This window comes from Choloepus didactylus, chromosome 21 (assembly GCF_015220235.1).
Source record: "Choloepus didactylus isolate mChoDid1 chromosome 21, mChoDid1.pri, whole genome shotgun sequence".
Classification (NCBI taxonomy): domain Eukaryota; kingdom Metazoa; phylum Chordata; class Mammalia; order Pilosa; family Megalonychidae; genus Choloepus; species Choloepus didactylus.
In genome coordinates, this window is record NC_051327.1 from 24,641,122 (window position 1) to 24,655,345 (window position 14,224).

General features: G+C 36.6%; 1 protein-coding gene across 2 annotated transcripts in view; it reads right to left on the reverse strand.

The window, feature by feature from the left end:
• The window catches only part of SDK1 (sidekick cell adhesion molecule 1), a 941,791-nt gene that overhangs the window by 900,884 nt on the left and 26,683 nt on the right, over window positions 1-14,224 (reverse strand). The window lies entirely within an intron of this gene.

A 14,224-nucleotide genomic window follows, 5' to 3' on the forward strand; every position in this document is an offset into this window, starting at 1 on the left:
AAATTATATGTACCCCAGAAAAATGTTCTTAAATCTAATCCACTCCTGTGGGTACAAACCCACTGTAAATAGGTTCTTTTGAAGAGGCTACTTCAGTTACTAGAGTCATTCATAAATGGAGTAAATATAGAGAGAAAGCTCAGAAGAAGCTGAAATCAACAAAACCCAGAAGAGAAGGGAGAGACCAGCAGATGCCACCATGTACCTTCCCATGTGACAGAGGAGCAGAGGACCACAAGAAGCTGGTCTTCGGGAAGAAAGCATCTTGATGATATCTTGATGTGGACATTCTCACAACCCTGAAACCATAAGCTTATAAGCTAATAAATTCCCATTGTTTAAGCCAAACCATTTCATAGTATCTGCACTGAGCAGCCTAGGAAACTAAAACACATGTATAAGTACTTTATTCCTTTTTATCGCTGAGAAGTATTCATCAAATAGATGCACTATAATTTAACCATTTGTGTATTGAAGGACATCTAGATTGTATCCAGTTTGGGGGTATTCCAAATAAACTTCTGTGAACATTCATGTACAGGTTTTTGCACGACTAAGTTTTCATTTCTCTGTGGTTAAGTGCCCAGGTCTGCAACTGCTATGTCATATGGTACCTGCATGCTTAGTTTTATAAGAAACCACAAAACTGTTTTCCAAAGTGACTTCCATTTTACAATCCCACCAGTAATTTCTGAATGATGCTGTTTCTCTGCATCTTCACCTCCATCTAGTGTTGTCACTATTTTTATTACAGCCATTCTGCTAGGAATACAGTGGTGATTTTTGTTTGCCTAATGACTAATGATGTTGGACATCTTTTTCCTGTGCTTATTTGCCATACATGTCCTCTTCAGTGAAATGTCTGTCAGTATCTTTTGCCCATTTTCTAACTGGATTGTTTAGTTTTGCTGTTGAGTTTTGAGATTCTTCATATATTTCAGATATTAGTCTTTTGTCAGATATATGGGTTACAAATATTTTCTGAGAGTCTGTAGCTTGTCTTTCCATTTTCTTAATATGATCTTTCATAGAGCAGAAGTTTTTTTTATTTTAATAGGGTCCAATTTTTTCATTTTTTTTTTTTCTTTTTGAATGATGCTGTTTCTCTGCATCTTCACCTCCATCTAGTGTTGTCACTATTTTTATTACAGCCATTCTGCTAGAATACAGTGGTGATTTTTGTTTGCCTAATGACTAATGATGTTGGACATCTTTTTCCTGTGCTTATTTGCCATACATGTCCTCTTCAGTGAAATGTCTGTCAGTATCTTTTGCCCATTTTCTAACTGGATTGTTTAGTTTTGCTGTTGAGTTTTGAGATTCTTCATATATTTCAGATATTAGTCTTTTGTCAGATATATGGGTTACAAATATTTTCTGAGAGTCTGTAGCTTGTCTTTCCATTTTCTTAATATGATCTTTCATAGAGCAGAAGTTTTTTTTATTTTAATAGGGTCCAATTTTTTCATTTTTTTTTTTTCTTTTATGGCTCATGCTTGGATCCTGGAGTCAGAAAATTTTCTTTTACTTCTAAAAGTTTTATGGTTTTATATTTTACATTTAAATCCTGATGGATTTTGACTTAGTTTTATGTAACATATAAAGTTCAGGTACAAGTTCATTATTATGCCAATTGCTTGAGCACCATTTGTTGAAAAGGCTATCCTTCCTCCACTGAATTGCTCTTGCACCTTTGTCAAAAATTAGTTGAGCACATTTGTATGGGTGTATTCTTGGCTCTCTATTCCATTCCATTGATCTGTCTATCCCTCCACCAAGACAACAGTCTTGGTTTCTGCAGCTAAAAAGCAGGTCTTAGTATCAGGTAGAGTGAGCCCAACCATTTTTTTTTTTTTTCTTTTTCAAGGTTGTTTTAGCTATTCTGGGGCCTATTCTGTTCCATACAAATCTTTGAATAAGTTTGTCTATGTCTACAAAAAAAAAAAAAAAGTTTGGAGAGAATTGACATCTTTACACAGCAGAACTTCTTACGTATGAACACAGTATATATCGCAACATTCATTTCGATTGCCTTTGATTTCTTGCTTCAGCATTTCGTAATCTTCAAAATAAGGATCCTATGCATGTTTTGTTAAGTTTATACCTAAGTATTTCATGCTCATTGGAGCAACTGTTAGTGGTATTGTCTTTAATTTCAGTTTCCACATGTTCATTGTTAGCATATAGCAATGCTCTTGTGTACTCATTTTGTGTACTGATTTTTGTGTATTGATGTTATATGCAGCAACTACACTGAATTCACTCATTAGTTCAAAGAGATTTTTGTAGATTCGTTAGGATTTTCTATGTAGATGCTCATGTAATCTTCAAATAGGGACAGTTTTATTTCTTCCTTTCCTATCCATATCTTTTTCTTGCTTTACTGCAGTCACTAAAACTTCAAGTACTATTTTGAACAGCAGTGATAAGAGGAAATATTCCAGCCTTCTTCCCAATCTTAGAATGAGAGGATTCTTTCACTACAAGTATGATCTTAACTGCAAGCTTCTGGTAGATACTCATCAAGTTGAGGAACTTCGCCTCTATTCCTAGTTTTTCCAGTTTGCTAATGTTGCCATTAAGCAAAATACCAGAAATGGATTGGCTTTTATAAGGGGGTTTACTTGGTTACAAAGTTACAGTCTTAAGGCCATAAAGGTTCCCAGGTAAGGCATCAACAAAGGGTACCTTCACTGGAGAAAGGTCATTGGCATCTGGAAAACCTCTGTTAGCTGAGAAGGCACATGGCTGATGTCTGCTTGCTCCCAGGTTGTGTTTCAAAATGGCATTCTCCAAAGTGTTGCTCTTGGGGCATTTTGTCCTCTCTTAGCTGCACTGCTCTTCAAAATGTCACTCAGTTGCTCTGAGGTCCATCTGAATTCCTTTATACAAACCGACTCCAGTGATCCAATTAACACCCACCCTGAATGGGCAGGGTAACACCTTCATGGTAATTATCCAATCAAACATTTCACTCACAGTTGACTGAGTCACATCTCCATGGAAACAGTCAAAGGATTCCAATCTAATCAACACTAATACATTTGCCCCCACAAGACTGCATCAAAGAATATGGCTTTTGGCAGGACATAATATATCCCAACTATCACACTAGTTTTCCGAGTGTTTTTAGCATGACTTGGTGTTAGATTTTGTCACGTGTTTTTTCTATGTCAACTGATACATCAAATGATTTTTCTTCTTCGGCCTATGGATATGGTGTATTAAGTCGATTGATTTTCAAATGATGAACCAGTCAGGCCTGAAATAAATCCCACTTGATCATGTCATGAACTTGTAAGGCTTCCCTCCTTTTGTATCTTCTCTTTTATGTTTGTCAGTCTTACCAGAAGTTTATCAATTTTATTGACCTTTTCAAAGAGCTGGCTTTTGTTGTGTTTTTTTCCTCTTGTTTTCCTATTCCCAATTTCATTGATTTCTGCTCTCATTTCCTTACTTCTGCTTGCTTTTGGTTATTCTACTCTTCTCTTACAGTTTCTTGAGTGGGTCTTTAGATTACAAATTAAGACTGGACTCTTCAAATCTAATCATTTAGTGTTATAAATTTCCCTCTCAGCACTGCTCTAGCTATATTCCACATATTCTAATACATTGCATTTTCATTTTCATTCAGTCTTACATATTTCTTAAGTTTCCTTTGAGACTTTTCTTTAACCCATGCATTGTTATAAATTATGTATAATTTCCCAATGTTCTAAGATTTTCCTGTTGTCTTTTTGTTACTGATTTTCAGTTTGATTCCATTATTGTCACAAAACCATTCTGTGTGATTTCAATTCTTTTTAAATTTGTTTACATTTGTTTTATAGCCCAGGATAATGTCTTATTGAAAAATGGCCCATGGGTACTTGAAAAACTAGTGAATTCTATTGTTTTGGGGTACCGTATTCTACATGTCAATAGGATTCTGGTTGGTTGATTATGTTGTTCAGCTCTGTATTCTTGCTGCTTTCTCATCTAGTAGTTCTATCAATTGTTGAGAGTGGGATGTTGAAAACTCTAACTTCATGAGTGAGTTTTCCTTTCACATCAGTTTTTTTTTTTTTTTTCAAATTTTAAGGTTCATTTATTAAGTTCAATGATGAGTGTTCCAGTTTGCTAATGCTACCATTATGCAAAATACCAGAAATGGATTGGATTTTATAAAGGGGGTTCATTTGGTTACAAAGTTATGGTCCTAAGACCACAAAAGTGTCCAAGCTGAGGCATCAACAATAGGGCACCCTCACTGAAGAAATGGCCAATGGCGTCCAGAAAATCTGTTAGGAGGAAGACATGTGGCTGGCGGCTGCTCCAGGGTTCTGGTTCCAAAATGGCCTTTTCCAAAATGACTCTATGCCAGCATCTCAAAAGCGTCAGCAAAAGTCTGCTTTCAATGGCCATCTCCAAAATGTCTCTCTCAGCTGCAGTACTGAACTCCTTCTGTCTGTGAGCTCTTATAGGACTCCAGTGGTTTAATTAAGACCCACACTGAATGGGCAGGTTAACACTTCCATGGAAATAATCTGGTCAAAGTTATTACCCACAGTTGGGTGGTTCACATCTCCATGGAAACAACCTAATTCAAATATCCTACAAGATTGGATTAAAAGATCATGACTTTTTCTTGGGGGACATAATATATCCAAACTGGCACAGAGAGTTATCAGAAACTGGTAAATGAAAATTGCCTTTTCTTAGAAAAAAAGTAAGGAAAATCAAAACCCTCTCAGCATAGCTACATGTGTTGTGGTTGTCAAGCCTCTCTGCAAATGGGAACAGCTCATCAGTTGGTTGAGTCACTCCCTGGGTCAGCAGGATTGTAATCTGATCATCCTCCTCATCCTCTAGCTCCAAGTCATCCATTTCCTGGAACAAAGACTCATCTACCTCCATGTTCTTTCCAGAACCCTCCAAGAACTAGATATCTGATCACAACCATCATTTTGTTTTATGTACCCTGAGGCTCTGTTGTTTGGTATGTACACGATTAGGATTATGTCTTCCTAATGGATTGATCCTTTTATCATTATAGCTCTATCTCTAGTAATTTTCTTTGCTTTGAAATTTACCTTTTCTGGTATTAATTTGGCCATTCATTTTAATTGACGTTTCTATGGTATATCTTTTTCCATTCTTTACTTTCAACCTACCTATGTCATTACATTTCAACTTTGTTTCTTATAGACAACATATTTTTGGGGGCCATTTTTTAACCCACTCTGCCAATCTCTGTCCTTTACTCAGTATATTTATACCTTTTACATTTAAGATAATTACGGATATGCTAGGCCTTAAGTCTACCATTTGTTTGCTTCTTCTGTTTCTCCTTTCTTGCCTTCCTATGGGTTAAATGTTTTTGGTTTTTTGTTTTGTTTTGTTTAGAATTACATCTTGATAGTGTTTCTGAGAATATTGCTTTGTATAGTTCTTAGTGGTTACTCTAAAGATTATACCATACATATGTAACTTAAACTCTGTTGGCATAGGCATTTTATCACTTCAGTGGAAGCATACAAAACTTACTTCCACTTAGGTTCCTTTACCCTCCCCATTTCTAAAGTATAATTGTCTTAAATATTTCTTCTATATACACCAAGCACTACAGATTGTACTATAATTTTTGCTTCAACAATCAAATATGATTTAAGAAAGTCATGCGAATAGGATAGTCTATATATTTACCCATTCCAGTGTTCTTTTTTCTTTCCTGAAGTTTAAAGTCATCTTCTGTTATTTCCTTTCTACTTAGAGAACTTCCTTTACCCAGTCATTAAGGATATGTTGGCTAGCAATAAGTTATCTTAGCTTTCTTTCATCCAAGAATGTTTTTTCCTGGACATAGACTTTGCAATTAACAGTTCTTTTCTTTCAGTACTTGAAAAACGTCTTGCCACTTCTTCATGTACTCCATGGTTCCAAATGAAAAAGCTCCTCTCACTCAGATTGGTTTACCCCTGTAAGTAATATGTCATTTATCTCTGGCTACTTTCAATATTTTTTTTGTCTTTAGTTTGCAGAAGTTTAATTACGATAAATCTCAGTGTAAATTTCTTTGGGTTTATTCTGTTTCAGATTCACTGGGCTTCTTGAATCTATGTCTTTTACCATGTTTGGGAAGTTTTCAGACATCATTTCTTAGAACACTTTTTTGGTTCCCCTCTCTCCTTCCCTTCTGAGACTCTGATGACATGAATGTTTGCTCTTTTCCTACTGGCCCCTGAAATGCTCTTCCTTTTTTTTTTTCCCCAGTCCTCTCTGTGTTGTTCACTTTGGTAAAGTCTATTGATGTGTCTTCAAATTCACTGATTCTATCTCTGTCATCTGTACTCTACTACTGAGTCATTCAGCAATTTTTTAATTTCAGTTATTTTTCAGTTCTACAGTTTTCTGTTGGTTTTTTTTATAAATTATATTTCTTTGCTAAGGTTTTTTTTTTTAATAGTGTATTTGTTTAAACAGAACTTGTAATTACTCATCAAAACACTTTTATGATGGTGTATGCCAATGTGTTGTCCCAAGTTAGTGGCTTCTATAGCACCTGTCCAGGATAGATGGGAGGCAATAAAGAAACCCAGGGAACTCACCACATCATTCCTCGAGTCCCTGGGTCTCTAACCCGTCCACCTTATTCTGTCTTTCAGAGTCTTCTATGTTTGCTTGCTGTGTTATGTCCAGGGTTTCTGAGGGACGACCTGTAAAGAATGGGACTCCATCTTGGCAGGACAGGACATCTCCAATCCAATTCCATTTTTCCCAACCACCTTACTTTTCCATTTTGTACTCTGTTCCACGTTCCCTTTTCTCATTTCTACTGATTTGATGAGGTTGCTATTCATTCCATTTTCCCCTTAGTTTGAAAGTTCCATTCCTTAATGTTTGCTTTTGCTTTTCCAGCAGTAGTAATCATATTTTGCTTCTATTTCTTACAAACTGCCCTGCTTCCACAAACACACCTTATTCTCCAATCTTCCAATAGGACAAGACTTATAATAAATAATTTTACTCCCCCCACCTTCCATTCAGTAACCACTGGAGCACCTACTATGTGCCAGGCAAATAAAGGACATTGCATGGAGCAAAACAAAGTTCCTGCCCTCATGGAACAACAACAAAACACGTACCATCATCTATCCCACAGGGTTGGCAGAAGTTATTTTAAATACAGAACAGTTAGGAGATCATTGTGGAAGCAGTGTAGTGAGCCAGAGGGAGAATGGTAGAAGGCAAGGTCAGAAAGATAACCAAGACTCATATATGCAGAGCCTTACAGGAAATAAGGACTTTAAATTATATTCTAAGTGCAATGAGAGTTATGTTCTAAGTTAGCAGGAGAAAGGTGTGATCAGACTAATGCCACTCTGGCTGCTAGGTAAAGAGCAAATTAGAAGGCATATCAGAGATGACAGCAGCCTGCACTAGGAAGGCAACAGTGAAGATGACCGAAGCAGTCAGCATCAGGATTGATTTTGAAGGCAAAGCTGACAAAGTTTGCCAATGGACTGAATACAAGAAATGAGAAAAAAAAAATTACCAAAGATAATTCCAAGGTTTGGGGCCTGAGTTATTGCATGTTATTAACATGGGAGACATGGGCAAGGACAGATTCAGAGGAGAAAAAATTCAAGAGTTTGGTTTTAAACATGTTAGATCTGAGAAATATTAGATATTTAAGAGGCAATAAATGCAGGTCATTAGAAATGTAAGTCTAGACTTCAGGGGAAAGTTAAGGCTGGAGATAAAATTAGAGAGGAGACTGCCCACGAGGAGAATATAAATAAAGAACAAAGCCTGAGGCTAGGAAGAGGAGAGGATTCAACAAAGCAAACAAATGGATAGAAGTATGGGATAGAAGAGTACAGTATCCTGGACTCTAAGTGAAGAAAGGTTTTCAAGAAGGAAGAGTAATTTGACAGCGCCAAATGCTCACAAGAAGTTGTTTTGGAACTATTCGGAATGTCTTTCCTTGCCTCCTGACACTCATTCCTCTCACCTCCTGGACCCCTGCCTCCAAGAGTCACTCAGCCTCCCTAAGGACCCTTGCCTCCTCCTTCCTATAGGCCATACAGCAAGGCTACTGCTGCTGACAGTAAGTTGAAAGAGGGAGGAGGAAAGAAGAGGGGAGCAATTACATGTAGTTCACACCCAATCACTTCTTTCTCTCAATTAGGCTCCAGCCCTCTATTAAGGGTACCAAGGAACAGAACAGGGAGTAGAATGGGGAGCCAAAAAAAAAAAAAAAACTCAACCTATCAAGACAAGTGAAAGGACCCTGGGACAATTTCAAAGAACCAGCTGTTGTTGGAAACCATAAATTTGCAGAGAATACTATAGACTGACTCACTAAAATCTATTCCAGCCTTCTACTAGTGACCTACAGAGGCTGAGAAGCTAAGTAGCCTAGCTCTCTTGCTACTAGGGATCTGGGCCAGATTTAAGTTCTGCCAATCAGATCAATAACAAACATGAGTCTCATAAAACTTGAGTTTGTACAATTCAACAGAGCTAAGATGAAAGTGGAATTAAATGGGGGGAGAGACAGTATGTAACATATCCGTCTTGCTCGTCTGGATGGTAGCTGAGGCAGCATGGTTAGATAATTTAGAACAATTTTGAAGATTGTTTGTATTGGTCAGGGTTCAGTCGTATAGAACAGAATCCAATTCTTCCTACTTTAAGCAGTCATCAAGTAGCAGCATTCACTTCAGCAGTCAGCTCCCTGACTGGGCAGGAACACCAGCTCCCCTGGTAAGCACAGTTCTGTTGTGTGGATTCCAGAGTTGTTCCTGGCTAGAGTATGTTTTCAAATCCCCTCAACAATTCAGCAAGACATTGAACTCCCTGTAGTAAGTCCCTTTCTCCTTAAAGTAGAAAGAACTAGATTCTATTTTATATGACTGAACCCTGACCAATACAAACAATCTTCAAAATTGTTCTAATTTATCTAAAAGTGCTGAACAAAGCAGGTACAAGAGCAGATAAGGTTACTCTGGCTAGGAAAATGCATGACAGGACAAATAAAGACAAGGAGACAAAGGAGTTCAGAGTACTGATATAAGAGCTAGAGCCCTGGAATCCAGGCTGAGTGTCGAAGAAAATAAAGCTGCCACCAACTAACAAGAAGTCAGAGATAAGGAAAGACATCCAGGCATGTACGAGGCCAACTAAAGGGACAGAACCAAAAAATAAGCATTCCATAGCTGCAATTAAGACACTTCTTTGACCTCATTAACTACTAACGTACAGTGATGAGACGCAATGAATACCTATTCAGAAAATGGAATGCTCTTTGTATATCATTTGTATGTACTCCAAAACCAGGGGATGCCCTAGAATATCTATTTAAAATTCCACATATTCCAAAAATAGTTTCTGAACATAATTTTTGCCAATAACTTGATCCACTGGCTCTGTACATTTTGGCCTTCATTAGGAATCAGGCACCCCCCAGAGCAAGTCCCCAGGAAGCACACTAGGCCCGCATTTCTTAAGAGCGAGCTCTAAACTCATTCACAGACAGCCAATGAGAATGCAAGAATGCCCAAGCCAAGTACAGGGCTGAAGTAGCAGCCACCTCCTTTCTTGTCACTGCCCTTATAAAAGGTTAGGTTATACAGACAGGAAGAAATGTAAGTGCCCTTTTCTGGGCAATGAAACCCAGTCCCCAGGCTCAACTTAATTCTAATCAGTGATCAAGTCAAACGGTAAGCTGAATAACTGTTTAATTTAAAATGTTAATATGATTTAGTCTCCTTCAATGATATAATAAGAATCACATTAAAAAATTGGCAGATTTACCAAAAATGCTTCCTATATCTATTCCTGGCGGGTGGGGGAACTTATTTGGAAATAGAAACGCATTGCTGGCTAATGTCAGAACCTTTAAAAGCATCGCTGTCTCCTACAGCATATTATGACATTACTAGAAACTGTTCCAACTTCTATGAACTTTAATTGAATTATGAAATGCAGACCCTGTCTAGGCACTAGAAATCTATTAATTCTTTCTCAAATAAATGGAAGACCACATACATTTATTATAAACAGCAATAAAACTTGTTTTTCCAAATAGATAACAGATTCCATTGTCATTCCTTTATAATTTATTCTGACTTCACTTTAGAGTTATTACCTATCACAAACGTAAAGGAGGGCAATTTTTAAGTTCTTGAATATTATTGAATAACATCCCTTTTCACCCATAAAATAAGAATTTATATCTACATAAGATATAATGCCAAAATAACAGGAATAATGAATGTGAGAACAATTTACAGCATTGACATTAAAAGATAGAACCCTGCTAGGATAAATTTTTACAACTTTAGTCATACTTATTAGTAAGCTGTGTCCTGTACAAAATATGAGCATTTACAAAGACAATTCAACAACAAAGAAAAATTTTAAACTTCATCATGACCAAAAACAAATCAATTTAAATCTCCAAAAATCTTTCACCAATAGCATTCAAAAATTTCAGAGCTATTAATTGTTAAGAGTAATATTTTGGATCAAGTAACTTTTTAACCTGCAATAAATTAATTACTATCTTCTTAGCATAAGGAAGGCTTAACACTAATCAAAAAGTGAGGTATAAGAAATCTACATTCTGAAACTGCAAAAAGAGATAAACTGATTTTAGTATATATAAAATAAACAATAGCAAATGCTTTATCATAAATATGCGAAGCTACATTGCAAGGTCATGCCATATTATTAAAAGCTCAATTAATTTTCTTCTGAAAATATCTTTAAAAGAACTTCCAAGTAAAATATCGTAAAAGTCAACTAGTTTATACTCCCTTAAAATAAGCTGCACCTAAGATTATCCTCAAGGACTGCCTCTACCCAATCTGATGATCCGGTATCCAAAGAAAAGGCACTTCATCAAGCACATTCATGCTTTAGAAATTTAAGTTCAGATATGATACCAAAAACAGAAGCAAAAGACAAAATAGGTAAACTGGACATCATCAAAATTTAAAACTTTAGTGCTTCAAAGAGCACCATCAAGAAAGTGAAAAGACCACCCAGAGAATGGGAGAAAATATTTGGAAATCACAGCTGATATGGCACTTGTATCTAGGACATATAAAGAGCTATTAAAACTCAGTAATAAAAAGATGAATGAATTTGAAAATGGACAAAGGATCTGAATAGATATTTCCTCAAAGATGATGTACAAATGGCCAATTAGCACATGAAAAGATACTCATCATCATTAGCCATTAGAGAAATGCAAATCAACCACAATGAGATACTGCTTCATACCCACCAAAATGGATATAATCCAAATAACAGAAAGTAAGTGCTGGAAAATACGTGGAGAAATCGGAGCCCTCATACACTGCTGGTGGGAATGTAAAATGATGCAGCCACTTGGGAACACAATTTGGCAGTTCCTCAAGAGGTTAAGCATAGTTACCATATGAACCAGCAGCTCCACTCCTAGAGAAATAAAAACATATGCCCACCCAAGGACTTGTACACAGCAGTATTCATAACAGCCAAAACACACAAGTAACCCAAATGTGCATCAGTTGGTAGATGGATAAACAAAATGTGGTGTATACATACAATGGAATATTACTCAGCAATAACAAGGAATTGAAGAACTGATATATACCCCCTGGATGAACCTTGAAAACTCAATAATTATACTAAGTGGAAGAAGCCAGTCACAAAGGACAACATATGGCTTAATTTCATTTATATGAAATGTCTAGGGCAGACAGATCTATAGAGAAAAAACAGATTTGTGGTAGCCTACCTATGGCTGGTACAGGAGGATAAAGAACAGCTAAGGAGTATAGAGTTTCTCACAGGCTGATGAAAATGCCCTAGAATTGACTGAGGTGATTGCTGCACAATTCTGCACATACACTCAAAGCTACTGAATTGCATACTTTAAATGGGTGAACTGTATGGTATGTGAATTACATCTCAATAAAACTGCTTAAAAAAAGTATATAAACAAGGAGTTTGATTCTTCCCCAGGAGATCAGAATGATGAGTGGGGAAAGAATCTGTTTCTCCCCAAAGTCACAACGGTGTTTCATAGACGTACTCCAAAGACATAGTTGCTGAATAGTGTCTGCAAAATGAAAATGGATGTGCCTCATACATATATAAACTACATTTTGAAATAGGAATTTTGCTGTCATTAACAAAATGCAAACTAATTTAAAAGGAAAAACTAAGTTCAGTATATTTAAAAACATCTACTTAAATAATGCCTAGCATCAGCAAGGGAGGAGATAAATACCATTCATGAACACAGCTGGTAAAAAGACATCTGTGAGAGCTTTTACCTGTGTGATTGGTACTATCAACATATTTAAATGTAGGCTAGGAATCTACGTTTTGGATATTCTTGCATAAAGTTATCAAGCTACACATACAAAGATGTTTGTTGCATTATCATTTTTAAAAGCAAAAACACAAGAAACAACCTAAGAGGGACATCAGTTGAAGGACTGGTAATAAAAGTTAGGGTGCACACGGAATACTACACAGTCACTAAAAAAAAGATCAATGTGTACAATTATAGTAAGCTCTGTAAGAGCGAAAGAGCAAAGGACAATCTAGAAAGCATATGATTCTATTTTATATACACACTGACATGCATGAAGAATTTTCTGGAAAAACTATAAAAATCTAATAATAGTTACCTCTGGGTAGAACAATACAGGGAGGGACACATTTTTTACATAATATGTTTTTCCACTGTTGACTTTTTTTTAAACCAAGTGAGTTACTGGGGACACAATAAAACCAAATTGTCTTCCTTTCTTTGTGATGTTTTGGCCTTGCCTTACAGATATAGGAAACCTAGGTCACTTGAACTAGTATGTTAACATGATCTAAAATGACACCATCATCATTTATGAGCAATTTTAATATATATGCCTTGAAAAAAATTCAAAGACTCATAAATGTAGACCTTAGAAAAGGCCAGGTTCTGTTTTATAATACATTATTTCATTTCAAATAATTCAAAATAATACTATAATGCAGATGGGATCAAGTAAAAGTATTTTTAAAGTATCTATCATTTTGCTTCTGGAAAACCTCCCTTTGGTCAACAGTTAAAATATTTCAACATCCTTTCCATTTATTTTCAGAACAAAAGTTACACGTGTGCAGAATAATACCGTATTAGAAAACATGTTATTTTTAGACAGTCCTATTCAGAATACGCTCTACATCTTAATCTCAGTCTCTACAGGGAGTAATAGGCAGAAAATATTATCCTTGTTTTACATATGCGTAGTGATCAGGCATCAAAATACACTATCATTCAACATATGAAAAATACAACAGTTATATTATAGATACAAAATCTATGCAAAACCGTTTGGGTCAGAAGTGTTTTGGAATTCAGACATCTTTGGGTTTTTAGAAGGGTAATAACAGAGCATTGCATATGCATGATTTACAAAGTACATAGTGTTCAGTCCTCTTGACTTTCTCTGGATTTTTGCTTACCTGATTTTTCTTGAGCAGGGGAATCTTATAGGTGGTGGTTGTTATAAAAGTGGCAGGCTTTTAGAAACCATGACTAGGTGGCACAAATATACTTCTTCTGAGAGACCTAGGAAAGATCATTGCACTTGGTTGTATCTAAATTGAACCGGGGTTGGCCCTAATCATGTGGCTGAAGTCTCCAAGGAGTGGAGATCCAGACAGAGACACAGACTCCTGAGCAGGAGAGGAAGCCAGAGGGTGAAACCGATCGCCGTGCAAAGGAGACCACGGTGTAAGCCAAGGCCAAGGAGGGCGTGTGGCGAGCCAGCACCAGAATGCCCAGCCTCCAGGAGAAAGCACGTCCTGTCGAGACCTTGTTTTTTGCATTTCTAGCCTCCAAAACTATGGGACAATAAATTCTTATTAAAGCCAACCCACTGTGTGGTATTTGTCATGGCAGAACTGGCAAGCTAAGACAATACACCACTATTTTCAGTGGACGCAAACTCTTCCAAGGACTCCTGCTCTTCCACTGAAAGTCATAATTTACTTAACGCTGCTATTAAGGGACAGTGAAGGTGTTTTAGTTCTTTGCCATCATAAATCATGATGTGACGAACGTAGTTAGATGACTGTCTCTTCCTACTTACTATCACCTGAGGGGTACATAGCCTTCGAAGCAGGATTGCTGGGTCACAGAATTTATCAGTTTTGTTACATATCACCAGGCTGCCTTCAGAAAGTTAGTTTACACTTC